We start from the raw sequence: 12,615 nt of genomic DNA on the forward strand, positions 1-12,615 counted from the left end.
TTTATGATTCTAGTTTGCAATTCTTATGCTTATTTGATGCTTTGATCATGAGCTTAGTATTTGATTGAGCAATGGTTGATTTATTTCATTGATTTTGCATTGGATCATTGAATTTATCTAGAACAAAGGCTTTATGATGGTAGAAATCATCTCTAGCTTATGAATCATACCTCCTTTATGGATGTGTAAGCATTTGACATCCTCTAGGAATTGGGGATTCCTTCATTCTTAAGGCTAATTGATTTCTTGGGATTAATTGCTTCAATTGACCCTTGATCTTAATTAAGAAGGTGTGTTGTGGGCTTCCCCAACCTCCATACTACCTATGAGGAATCTTGGCATATCATGCTTCATGATTGCTATAACCAATTTAGGATGAAGGATAAGCTTTGTATTAGATCCTAATGATAAACACACAAATGTTCATTGTGTTAAATTGCCTTAGTTAACCAATTATTTCCAACCTTTAAGCATCTCATGAACTTGCTTAACTGCATGGTTTTTAGTTATTCAAGTATTTTAGTTTTCAAGTAATCAAAAACCCCCCTTTTAGTTTAATTGTAGTTAATTAGTTTAATTTCACTAGTTCTATTGAATTGCATTGGTGATTGAATGCAACCATTTCCCCGAGGATCGATACCCCTTTTTACCATTATATTACGTTTATTTAGCAATCAAAGGGTGTAATTTGCTTGGTGGGCTTGACATCCCACCAGCTTACATCACTTTTGTTGCTTATGGCTCTCTTAATTTGGCTAGACGTTTATAGGAAGAACCAATCATGTTTAACAAACGAGAAATCAAGTAAAAAAAGTCATTCATGTATGGGTGATTCTTTGCAACAAACACGAGTGTTAATTGTAACCGGTGAGCAAAACAATGAATAAAATGTGCAGATTTAACTTCTTTCAAAATCATTGTCTTCAAGCCATTAAATGCACCACTCATGCTACTACCTCCATCATAACATTGTCCTCGAATCTTATGTGGACTCAATCCTCATTCTGTAAAAAATGAATAAATAGTTGTCCTTAGTGACAACATGGAAGTGTCACTGACATGTTTTATGTCAATAAATATCTCCACAACAACCCCTTGACTATTCACGGAAGTGTCACTGACATGTTTTATCACATGATTCGTGTACTAAAGTTGAACTCACCTTAATATCTTTCACAATAACCTTAGTAGTTTCCATTGCTGGAGCATGTACAATATCATTTTGAATTAAACTACCTGTCATTTGTGGATTCTTTGGAGCATTCTTTAATACAACATGACCTACTTTATCATTTCGATCGACATAGAACTGAAGAAGTTCAAGAAAGTTACCTCTACTAATCGAGTCTTCACTTTCATCATGACCTCGAAAAGGTAATCCTTGTCGCAATAAGAAATCTAACGCATTCAATAGAAGCATTTAATATGATACGTTGGTTGGTCCTAACAAAGTCACTTTGCTTATCAAAAGCAGTATCTATGGATTGTCTTTGGTTCATCATATTTTGACACTTCGGGATTGCTATATTATGTGGACCTCCAACATTGAGATGTTCTAGACTCAATCTTTTATTCCAAGTATTAAACCCATTTTTTACAAAATGGTCTGAACCGCATTGGTTTTTATCTCATGTTTAAATAGATAACAACATAAACAAAATGTGGCTTCCAATTTTATACTATACTCAAGCAAATATTTGTAATCATTAAACCAGGAAGAATTAAATTTACAAAGTCTACCTCTAATATCTCTTTGTTGGAAAGAAAGATCTCGTGGTTGACATGGTCCTTTTTACAAGTAAGTTATTCTAATTTCATCTCGTTGATTGGCATCCCTCCATACTCGGTCTTTCACCTAGATCTGCGGGAAGTGTATTTAAGTCAACTATCATATACTTCGAGGGAGGTGTTTCTTGTTCATTATTTCCATGCGTTTTTCCATTATTATTAGACAAAGAGCTTGTATTATCTTTTATTTATATAAAACATTATCATTGTACCTAAAACATAAAATTATTAACGCAAACCCATAATCACCAATCAATATAGATGTATTAACTAAAAAACTATGAATAAATAACACCAAATACAACATAAACTCTATAAATTAACAAAACATATTTTTTAGTTTAACAATATATATATATATATATATATATATATATATATATATATATATATATATATATATATATATATAACAACATAAAAAAGTAACGATTTACCTATAAATTTATGGACAAACTTAACATATTTTAACTTTTAACTATCTAACCATTTCCCTTTCCCGATGCCATGTGTTGTCAAAATCAAATAAATGGTACATAGATATACTTTAGACGACTCGGTGTGGGCAACGGCAAGTGCCGTTTTGGTGACGTGGGCAACCTTTAACGACGTTACCACGAGGGGAAACACCACCCCTTCTCGTTATGTGGTCTTCAGTGGTCACGACAAGGAGCCGCAATGCCATTTTCCATTTGATTTCTCTCTTTCTTCCTCAACTTTTTCTTCACCTCAACGTCGTTATTTACATGGAACATCACCCTAAAAAAATGGTGAGGATTAAGAAGTTTTTTGGTGCTTACCTGGCTTCACCACCCTGTTGAACATACCCATCACCCTTATAGACTTTGACATATCATATCCCCATATAAATATCTAATTGCTTTATAATTTTTATGTTATTAAAGTAAGAGAGAGAATTAGAGAATACAAACCTCAAGCCTCACATCTAAAATCTCTCTCAGGCATTAAGAACACAAATGTGTCAAAGAGTTTTTGGGATGAAGAAATTGGCCACCGAAAAAAAAAATAAAACGAACAAAAATCGCCAACAAATAGAAAGCTAGACTACCACAAAAACGACGGTGGAATAGCGGCGACATGTTATCACATCAACGGTGACAGATTGGCGGTGTCAGAGAAAGGGCTGGGAGGCTAAGCTGTTGAGGATGCGCCGAGAGTCGGAACCCAAAAATACCGAAAAGTTTGTTTAGGGTTATTTCCTTATTCTATTATTCATAATTTTTTAAAATTTTAACATATTAGATGTGATTTTTTTTATATATGATACAATTTTAGAAAAAATCTTTTTGTAACCGTTTGAATCTATTCTCTCCTCATACATCAGAGTATTTTATTATTTGTGTAAAATTAATATTATTACAAATTTCTAATTTTGTTTCATCTGGATCATAGATGTCCATTTTATTTTATAAAAAGTGTCCATCTAAAAAATATAATATACTCTGTATATATTATTTTTTCAAAATAAGGGATGTGGATGGACACCCTTGATTACAAGGGAGCTTCACCATTATTTTTTAATTAATTTTTTCGTTGTGGGGCAGTTGCCTCCAATGTAGGTCCATCGTGACCTAGCAGGAAACAAATACCATTTTAAGTTTTGATCATTAGATTGCATTAATATCACACCAGGTTTTTCGCATGATATGCATAGATGTCTCGAATTAAGATCAAATGAAGTTAATTTGGAAGATTTGAAAAGATTGGAATTTGCTAACCAGTGGCGGTTTTGTATAGGTGTTTATAGTGGCACCGACAACACCTATCATGTATGTTTGCAGCGGAATTTTTTTTTATTTTTTTACCTATTTCTTTTGCACCGACAACACCTACTTCAATCTCGACAACACATAGTATGTATTCTTGCATCTGTCCCTGTTCATAATGTATGTTTTAGTTTCTCTTTGATCTAATATAACTATATAAGTCCTTTCCTTTTAATGTGTCGGTTTCTTGTCCAGATATTTAAAAAAAGCGAAATGTCATATCTTTGATTAATTAGCTCATAAAATATGGAGAAGTTGGGTTCGAAAAACTTGTTACAATATAGAGAAGTTGGGTTCAAATGTCCACGTCTTCGCTCTAACTTGGTTCAACTCCTTGAAGAATTGAAATTGATAAGTTGTTTAGTATATATTATTATAAATGTAAAATTGTTTTTAAATAAACCTTCAAATTTAAAGCTAAAGCAAAACATAATTGTTATGATGCATTAAACTATCTATTATACTCACCACTAATCATTATAGTGGTGAATGTCATATATTCACCACTAACCACCACTGAAGCTATGAGATATCCACCACACCACACTATTCCACTTCATTTTTTTTAATTAAACTTAATTCAAAAATACATACAAAATTCAAATATAATAAAAACATATTTTTTTAAACTAGATTTTTATTCAACTACAAAACATTACATAATTAAAAAAAACATTACATAATTTTTAAAAAACAACTAAAAGAAAACAGAAAAAAAAAATATTAAAATGCAAACACAAAAACAACTTAAACTAGTTTTCTAAACCTCAGTTTTTAATTATTCCACCATGGGACCTCCTTAAATTTTTGTCAAGCTTTGAGATGTTTAAACGATATGTGGTTTATTTCTTCATATTGATGCATGACCAGGGGCAGAGCATATATATATATATATATATATATATATATATATATATATATATATATATATATATATATATATATATATATATATATATATATATATATATATATATATAGATGTGTGTGTGTGAAATATGTAAATTTTAAAAACTAACTTACTATAGAAATTTAACTTGTAAATATGAAGGGCCAAAATATAACTTTAAAAAGTGAATTATTTAAAAAAAATACCAAAATGTAAGACCATGGAATCGATCTCATAGTGCTTAAGGATGTGCTATTATGTGCCTTATCAGCTTAACTACATGTGTTTTCGGAATAATGTACACCCAAACATATATTATCTTATTTCGAATTACAAAAAGAAATGAGGGTGGGCTTGGCCTACCCTGGTCCTAGGGTGGCTCCGCCCTTTTGCATGACCACAACAACCAGATCGTCTTCATGTGCGTTGTTTATTACATGATTATAAAGTTCGTCGAACTCCCAACATGTGACCCTCATAACGCGAAATTTACAACATATTACATCAAGATTATGACTATGACAACCCATTAAATCATGGAAAACATTTCCAACCTTTGCCCAAAAATCCCTGGAAGTTCGACTATCTGGGTCTTCCGTAACCGTCACACATGTCAGTGCTAACTTCTCTTCTTTCTCTTCCGACCAATTCTGCATTTTGAGAGCCATGATTTTTGAATCAAGCAACACAAATGTGTGAAAGTGAATAAAAATAGAGAGGAATTAGGTGAAATATAGAAGGCTTGTGGTGATATTTATATAGGTAAAAATTAGACAAATTAAAAAAAAAATGAAAGTAGTTGTTACCTTGTGGTTAAAGAGGTCAAAGGGAGTAAACCATTTCATTGGCCGTTATGTATCGTCCTCGGCGCAACGAATTAGCACGACAACGACGAACAACGACCGGCCAGGGTGGTGTGCATGACCGTTGTCCGTTGTCAAATACACCACAACCGGTCTCGTTGACGGTATACCGTTCGTCCTTAGCTTGTAAACCGGATATAAAACGATACGTATCTTTATTTATGTTGAAAAATGAACATATAATACACAGTTTCGAAAAATGTAGCGCATCAGATAAACAAAATGTTCATTTACACGATGCTATCATGGATATTATTAACATCAAAGCTTCTTATAATTTTTAAGTTTGTTATATTTATATTATTATTATTATTATTATTATTATTATTATTATTGGTGTTGTTATTATTATTGATCTTTCATAAATATAAACATAATTCCCTGATTATTAAATTAAAATAACATATTTATAAAGTTAATGAAAATGTTATTCTATCTGCTCTTCTATTTTACCTTTGCTCAAAGTCCAAGTGAGTGAACAACTTTCCTCTTTTTCTTTTTTTCTTTTTTTCTTTTTTTGGATTGCTTTGCTTTCCTTGTTTTTCCTATTATGCCTATTATCGTTAATATGTTTTTATTATTTTTTAAAATTAATCCTATACCGCCCATTATTATTTTTTTTTTTAAATTGATAACCTATAGTGGGTAATCAAGCTGGTAATCAAAATGAGTGTTTTTAATTTATCGTATAACGTGGGACTATGTTTCATGTTCTACCTAAAAAAAAGTGAAGAGGGTTTAAGAATGATGTGGTTAGTAGATACCTATATCATTATGTGGTTTGTGTGTATGGGAAGAGGGTATGTGGTTGACAAACCCTTTTAGCCTTATCTTTAGTCGGTGGTCTTGCGAATGGAGATCAAGTATCGTAATTAATATCTATCGAGCAAATGCAATGTCCGAAGCTGTGGCAAATATTAAGTTATTAAAAAATTTTGAAGGCTATTAATTTGATATGATTTTTATTGGGTTTGATAAAAGTTGTATTTGGTTGATCAATATCATGATTAAAATCTGATATTTCTTTAACCAGATATGATACGAAACTGAGTCACACACAATAAGACCTTACTCAACTAAACCCGACTCGATCAAAGACTATGAGATAACCTCTTAGTTATATAACATGAAGTTGTATGAGGAAGTGGTGAAATGAATTAAAGATGCCAATGATGGTGGGGAGACATGGGGGACGATACTTCACGTCTTTAAGGGGTGTTCAATAATAAAAAGATTAGCATAGTAATAATAGTTAACGAAAAGCAAAACTGAGGGGTTTATAAAAGGAGCATTAAATATTGTAGTTTGTTTTCATAATATTATATAATTCGTAAGGTATAAAACAGGAGCATTAAATATGATTAAAGTTGATAGAAAAAGAAGAAGTTATGAAACTTCAATTTAATCTTTGTCACGAAGCAAACAATACCTATGATGGGAATCAGGACTTTCATTCATTAGAGGGTCCCCCAACCAATCAATTCAAAATAAATTACAAAACCTGGTTAATTTAAACTGCACTTTATTTTATTATAGTTATTTTAATTTTAACTGCACTTTATTTAATTATTATTATTATTATTATTTTAAAACGGCAAATCTATGCCACTCTTAAATTACTCCTAATTTCATCTATATCTCCTAAACTGCACTTTATTTTGATTGCACCAAATTAAATGAAACCAATTAAATTTAAAAAGAAAAATTACTTGGGTGAACAATCCATTAAAAGCGAGGTGTTAAATTTCTTTTCTAGTAAATTTGATGACCCATTAACCAATAGATCATACTTACAAAGTGCTCGCTTTAAACAAATACCCAATGAGGACAGGAATTTTCTTGAAAGAGAGTTCTATATGGAGGAGTTGAAAAGTATGGTTTGGTCTTGTGGCAATAACAAGTCCTCGGTCCACATGATTTTACTTTCAAATTTGTTACTTTGATGAGAGTGGGTTTCTAGTAAAGGATGCAATTCTTCATTTCTCTTGTCCCAAAAGTGGCAGGTCTGATGGTGTCTGGGGATTATAGACCAGTGAATTTAATCGGTTGTTATTACGAAGCTTCTTGATTTAGGCTCAAAGGTATTACGAATAAAATAATTAGTCCTGAGCAATAAGCAATATACTTACGTGTAAGGTAGAAACATTCTCAACGGTCCCTTGATAGTTAATCAGCTGGTCACACAGGCAAAAAAACAAAAAAAACAAAAAAAAAAAAATAATGATATTCAAAGTAAACTTCGACAAAACTTTCAACCCACTCAATTGGAACTTTTTAGACTCGATTTTGGAACAAATGAAGTTCGGGAGTAAATTGAGGTGTTGGATAAAAGGTTGTATTTCATCTGGTAGAGGTTCGATTTTGGTGAATGGATTAACACAGTACACCATTAACACCCCCCCCCCCCCTCCCCTAAGCCCAATTGTTGAAGATTGGATTCTACGAGGCTTCTATAATTGGGTTTAAATTGGTCTGGTGTGAAATGAATCGTAGGTCGTAGCTTACATGCACCTGAGTACACACGTAAACGTGCAAGCAGTTACACTAGTTTGTCTGGGAGATATACTTATACCCTTTTGTTCCTTATTAATATCCATCTCAACAGTTAATGATTCTTTCTCTCTTATACTTTTTATTTATGTGATTGTTATTGTTATTTTGTTCTTTCAAGATAATGTCTCATTTCTCCATGCCCGTCATTCATTCAACAATTTCTCGCAACCATTTGGCAAATGTTGTCGAGAAATACCATATGGTGGAAGAGGACGACCAAAATTGCATCCCCTAACTCAATTGTCGATCGTCCCTACTGGGTAAGATAGGGTTTCATGTTTACTTTTTTGAAGGAGGTTTGAGGGTGTCGTATTCGTCATTTATAGGGGAAGTCATTGAAGCTTATTTCACCTACATATGTCAGTTGAAACCTAACTCTATCTCAAACCTCATATGCTTCGAGTTACTGCGTAATGTTGCCCTAGTTGTGCCAACTATTGATCTCTTCCCTTACTTCTTTTGTATTTGTAGAAGCGGTGGCTCATACTATTTTGATCTTGTGGAAAACTCTTCATATGAGGATGGATCGAGATGACTGCTACAAGTTTAGGGGTTTTAAAGGATGGAAAGATTATCTGTTATGTTTACATATTTGTGTTGTTTAGGTTTTAATTGCATGTGTTGGATTGTAATTTGGTTATTTGGTACTTAAATATTATTTATGGTGTTTGGTACTTGTGTTGGAACTACGTAGTTGTAACACCTATAAAAACTCAAACCAATTTAAAACTTTTTCAAACATCCAAAAGCCATTAGTTATTACAAAATGTTTTCAAAATAGTTTCATATCAGAGTATCCCAAAAACAATAAGTCCAAAACACGAGGATGTGTACGGTCACGCCTTTGCCTTGCCGAGACATCTGAAGCACCTGAAACAATAAACTGAAACTGTAAGCCCGAAGCTTAGTGAGTTCCCCTAATATACCGATACATAACACATATCACATACACAATGATAACAATAACAACAATAACATGCAATAGGTCCATAGCTACATATACCGGATTACCCTGAGCCCACAGTATGAGTCTGGTATGCCCAGCTCGGCCCTTAGCACATATCTAGTTTGCTCTCGAGCCCAAAACATAAGTTTGGATTGCCTTCGGCTCACATCTTATGTCTGGCTTGCTCCTTCAGTCCTCGGACTGGAATATAATAAGTAGCCCTCAGTACGAGTCTGACATGCTCTACCTGGCCCTCAACTCGTATCTGGTATGCATGAATCCTCAGTATGATTCTGGTATGTCTACCCCGACCGTCAGCTCATATTTGGCATACTCCAAGCTTTGTTGGCCACCGCACGGAGCAGTGTAACCTCAACCCTACCCCACAATATAACATGTCGACTGAAGTACAATTGATTAGCCCTCAGTACGAGTTTGGCATGCCCTGCCTGACCCTCAACTCGTATCTAGAATGCATATGAGTCCTCAGTATGAGTCTGGTATGTTGTCCCTGGCCCTCATCTCATATCTGGTATACTCTAGGGTTTGTTGGCCACCGCACGAAGCAGCACAACCTCAACCCAACCACACAACATACCTTGTCGACATATAACAGATAAGTGCACATACAAATAATCAGACAATATCACAGGTAGTCCTACAAATCTATCGGATTATCATATCAACTGGCATACATCACTAACTCATACTCAACATATCAATAACTACTAGGATATTAAATCAAAAGGGCCGACATTGGTTCCTTATACCCCTTACTATAGTGAGGACAACTCACCTCACACTGCTGAAGTACTGTGGGCAAAACCCTAGTTGCTGGATGATAGATTCCCAAACTGTCAACATCAAAACTGTCACACCCCGAAACCGATGGCGGAAACGTTCCGGGGTGGAGGACGTCATGAAGTATCACAACCAATGTACATAATAAGCGTAGTAAACACAACCATTACATTACATAGAAGTATTTACATTTGTTTGAAAACAAAGTTATACATGTTTATATATACATCCAAAATGAACAAAAGTAAGGACGAGACTGCTAAAATGCTCCGTCTTCTCCAAAAGATTGCGGGGTACCTGTCTAATGTGGACCTGAGAATACAAGCAGTTTTGGAAATATCAACATAAAGCTGGTGAGTTCATAAGCGATTTGTTTTCTGAAAATGAACAAGTTTCCTTTAGTTTTCTAAAACAGTTGTTATCCAAGAAAATCCCATATTTTCTTATAAAAAAGTCTAGTTATCCAATGTTACACAGTTTGGTTAACAACAATTAAGTTATCCCAGGAAAAACCCTTATTTTCCTAAAAGTTGGTTATCGATCCGGAATGATGTGTACAAGTATCTACCATACTTGCAGTGTTAAGAGAAGTATTCTGAAAACCTGGTTATCCTTGTAAAGTGCATTAGTTTTAACACGTATATAAAACTAATAAGTAGGAAGTAAACTAGTTACTAGGTTCATTATTACTAACAAGTAAATCTTTGTTATCTAAATTGCGAGTTCCATAACCATACGATAGATTAGATATGGCAATAAGAAGTCCAATATCATTTTATGACTTTTGTCACCTTTGGACCTTTCGGTCCGACTGTAGCTAGCAGCCAGGTGCGGGGTAGTCAGCCCCGTATAGATCTATACACTCAAGTCACGTTCTCCCTTCAGGAGATTCTGGTTACAGGGGCGGTCCTCCACTCGCGTATCTTTGTGGAGTGTTTCAGAGGATGTGTCTCCAATTTTTAAGAATAACAAATTTACAAGTAATAATGCGGAAAAATCCTGTTACAAAAGGTGGTCCTCCACTCGCGTATCTCTGTGGAGTGTTACCGAGGACGAATCAAAAGTACTAAGCTAATGCTTTTAACAGTAATGACATGGAAAAATCATTTGTGAAATATAAAATATGACATTTTATAACGAGTTTCACAAACAGTTAGAAAACTAACTCTACAAGTTAAACGATTGGTTGATACGGTTTCTAGTGTTAAAAGCATTCGTAATATGAAACATTTCAATTGAAATAATAAGTTTGAGTACAAGATTTCCTTGTACTTTTGCTTGTATCCCCCCCCCCCTTAAAACATTGAAAACATGGAAAAAGGTGTAGGGGTATGAACTCACCAGTCGAGAAATATGCCGATAAGGTGCTAAGTGTCAGTTCGGGGCTTGAAAACACGCGAGGTTCCTATGTAATATGAAGAGATACATAATTGTATCTAATTAGAATTTGAACTACCAATTAAGTAAGACAATACACTCCAAGACGCGAAAACACTTTATTTCAAGTGTTAGGAGTGATCCGGGTAGCATCTAAGGGTGTGTAGGGCTTAGATATGGAGTTTGCTCTTCAAGAGTAAACTCCTAAAAGAGATTACGGCCCATAGACCATATCCCCATGAGTTTACGGCCGTAAACTCATGGGTGGTGTGTTCTTGATTGCTTTATGGCCTTACAACACTTGAGGGATGATGCTAGGTTTAGTTCTAAGGCAAGGGAAGTGAATTGACCCACACATGGACCATTTTAAGGAGTTTACGGCTGTAAACAAGGAGTTTATGGCCGTAAACTCTCATGTACCCTTTCCTTATGTGTTTTGGTGGTCCTAGGTTAAGCACAAGTGGTTCTAGTCCAAAGTACAAGCCATGGAAGGAAGTTAGGGCACCATTTGACCACTATAGAGGAGTTTACGGCCCAGGAACCGTTCCTTGGGGGGTTTACGGCCTTAATCTCCTAAGGGGGTGGTTTCTTTCATGTTTAAGGTCCCTAACACAATGGTGGTTGATTCTAGACATTGTTCTAAGGCTTAGGAGGTGTTTAAGGGGCATTTTAACACCTTAAATGGTGTTTACAACCTTAGAAGGGGTGTTTACGGTCCAAGCATGTTCTTGGGCCGTAAAATCATGTTTACTCCCAAAATGTTAAGATTTTGGTGTTCTAAGTCCATTCATGTAAGCCCCTAAGTCATATCTAAGCTCCAGAAGTGGTTTGGAAGGGTTTTGGGGGTTTCAAAACCCCATTTATGTGTGTTTGCGGTTTGGGGCTGTTCCTGAGCCGTAAACACATGTCTTTGGTCCTTTTGGATGATTTAGACATGGATTTGAATGTTAAACAAGCTATACTATGATCTAGGATGGATTACATACCGATTTGAAGCTTGAAATGGGTGATTTTGGATCAAAGATTTGGATTGAAGAGAGAAAGAGAGAGAGAGAGAGAGAGAGAGAGAGAGAGAGAGTAGTGAGAGAGAGTGGAAAAGCCTCAAATAAGGTCCACTCAACTTTATATATCGTTTGAGTTTGAGACCCGGTGGAAATCTACCCGATACCGACGTTAAACGAGGCTTATGGTCGTACCCGATTAATTTGTCGTAACCCGACATGGTTGAAAACTAAAAAATTTCCAAGTGAATATTGGGGATGTTTTCACTTGTTTCTAACGGGTTTGGACACTCATGAGATTATAATAAAGGTCTCAACTTAATCAACTTAACCCAAAAGTTAATGGAAAAATCGGAAATACAAACGGTTTTATTAACGGGGACGGGTTACAGTGACGGAATAAATTACGGGTTGTCACAAAAACAATACCTAATTAATAATTGAGTTCTAATACATAACCATAAGTCCATGTTTGGGGTAAAAGGATACTTTACCCCCAACCTAGCATGATTCAAGCTCAAGGCTCAACTCACACTCCAAAGACCCAAAAGTCAACCAATTGACCAAAGCCCAACATATGCCCCAAAATTTTCCAAATTGGGCCCAAACC

The sequence above is a fragment of the Lactuca sativa genome, chromosome 9 (genome assembly GCF_002870075.4).
Source record: "Lactuca sativa cultivar Salinas chromosome 9, Lsat_Salinas_v11, whole genome shotgun sequence".
NCBI lineage: Eukaryota > Viridiplantae > Streptophyta > Magnoliopsida > Asterales > Asteraceae > Lactuca > Lactuca sativa.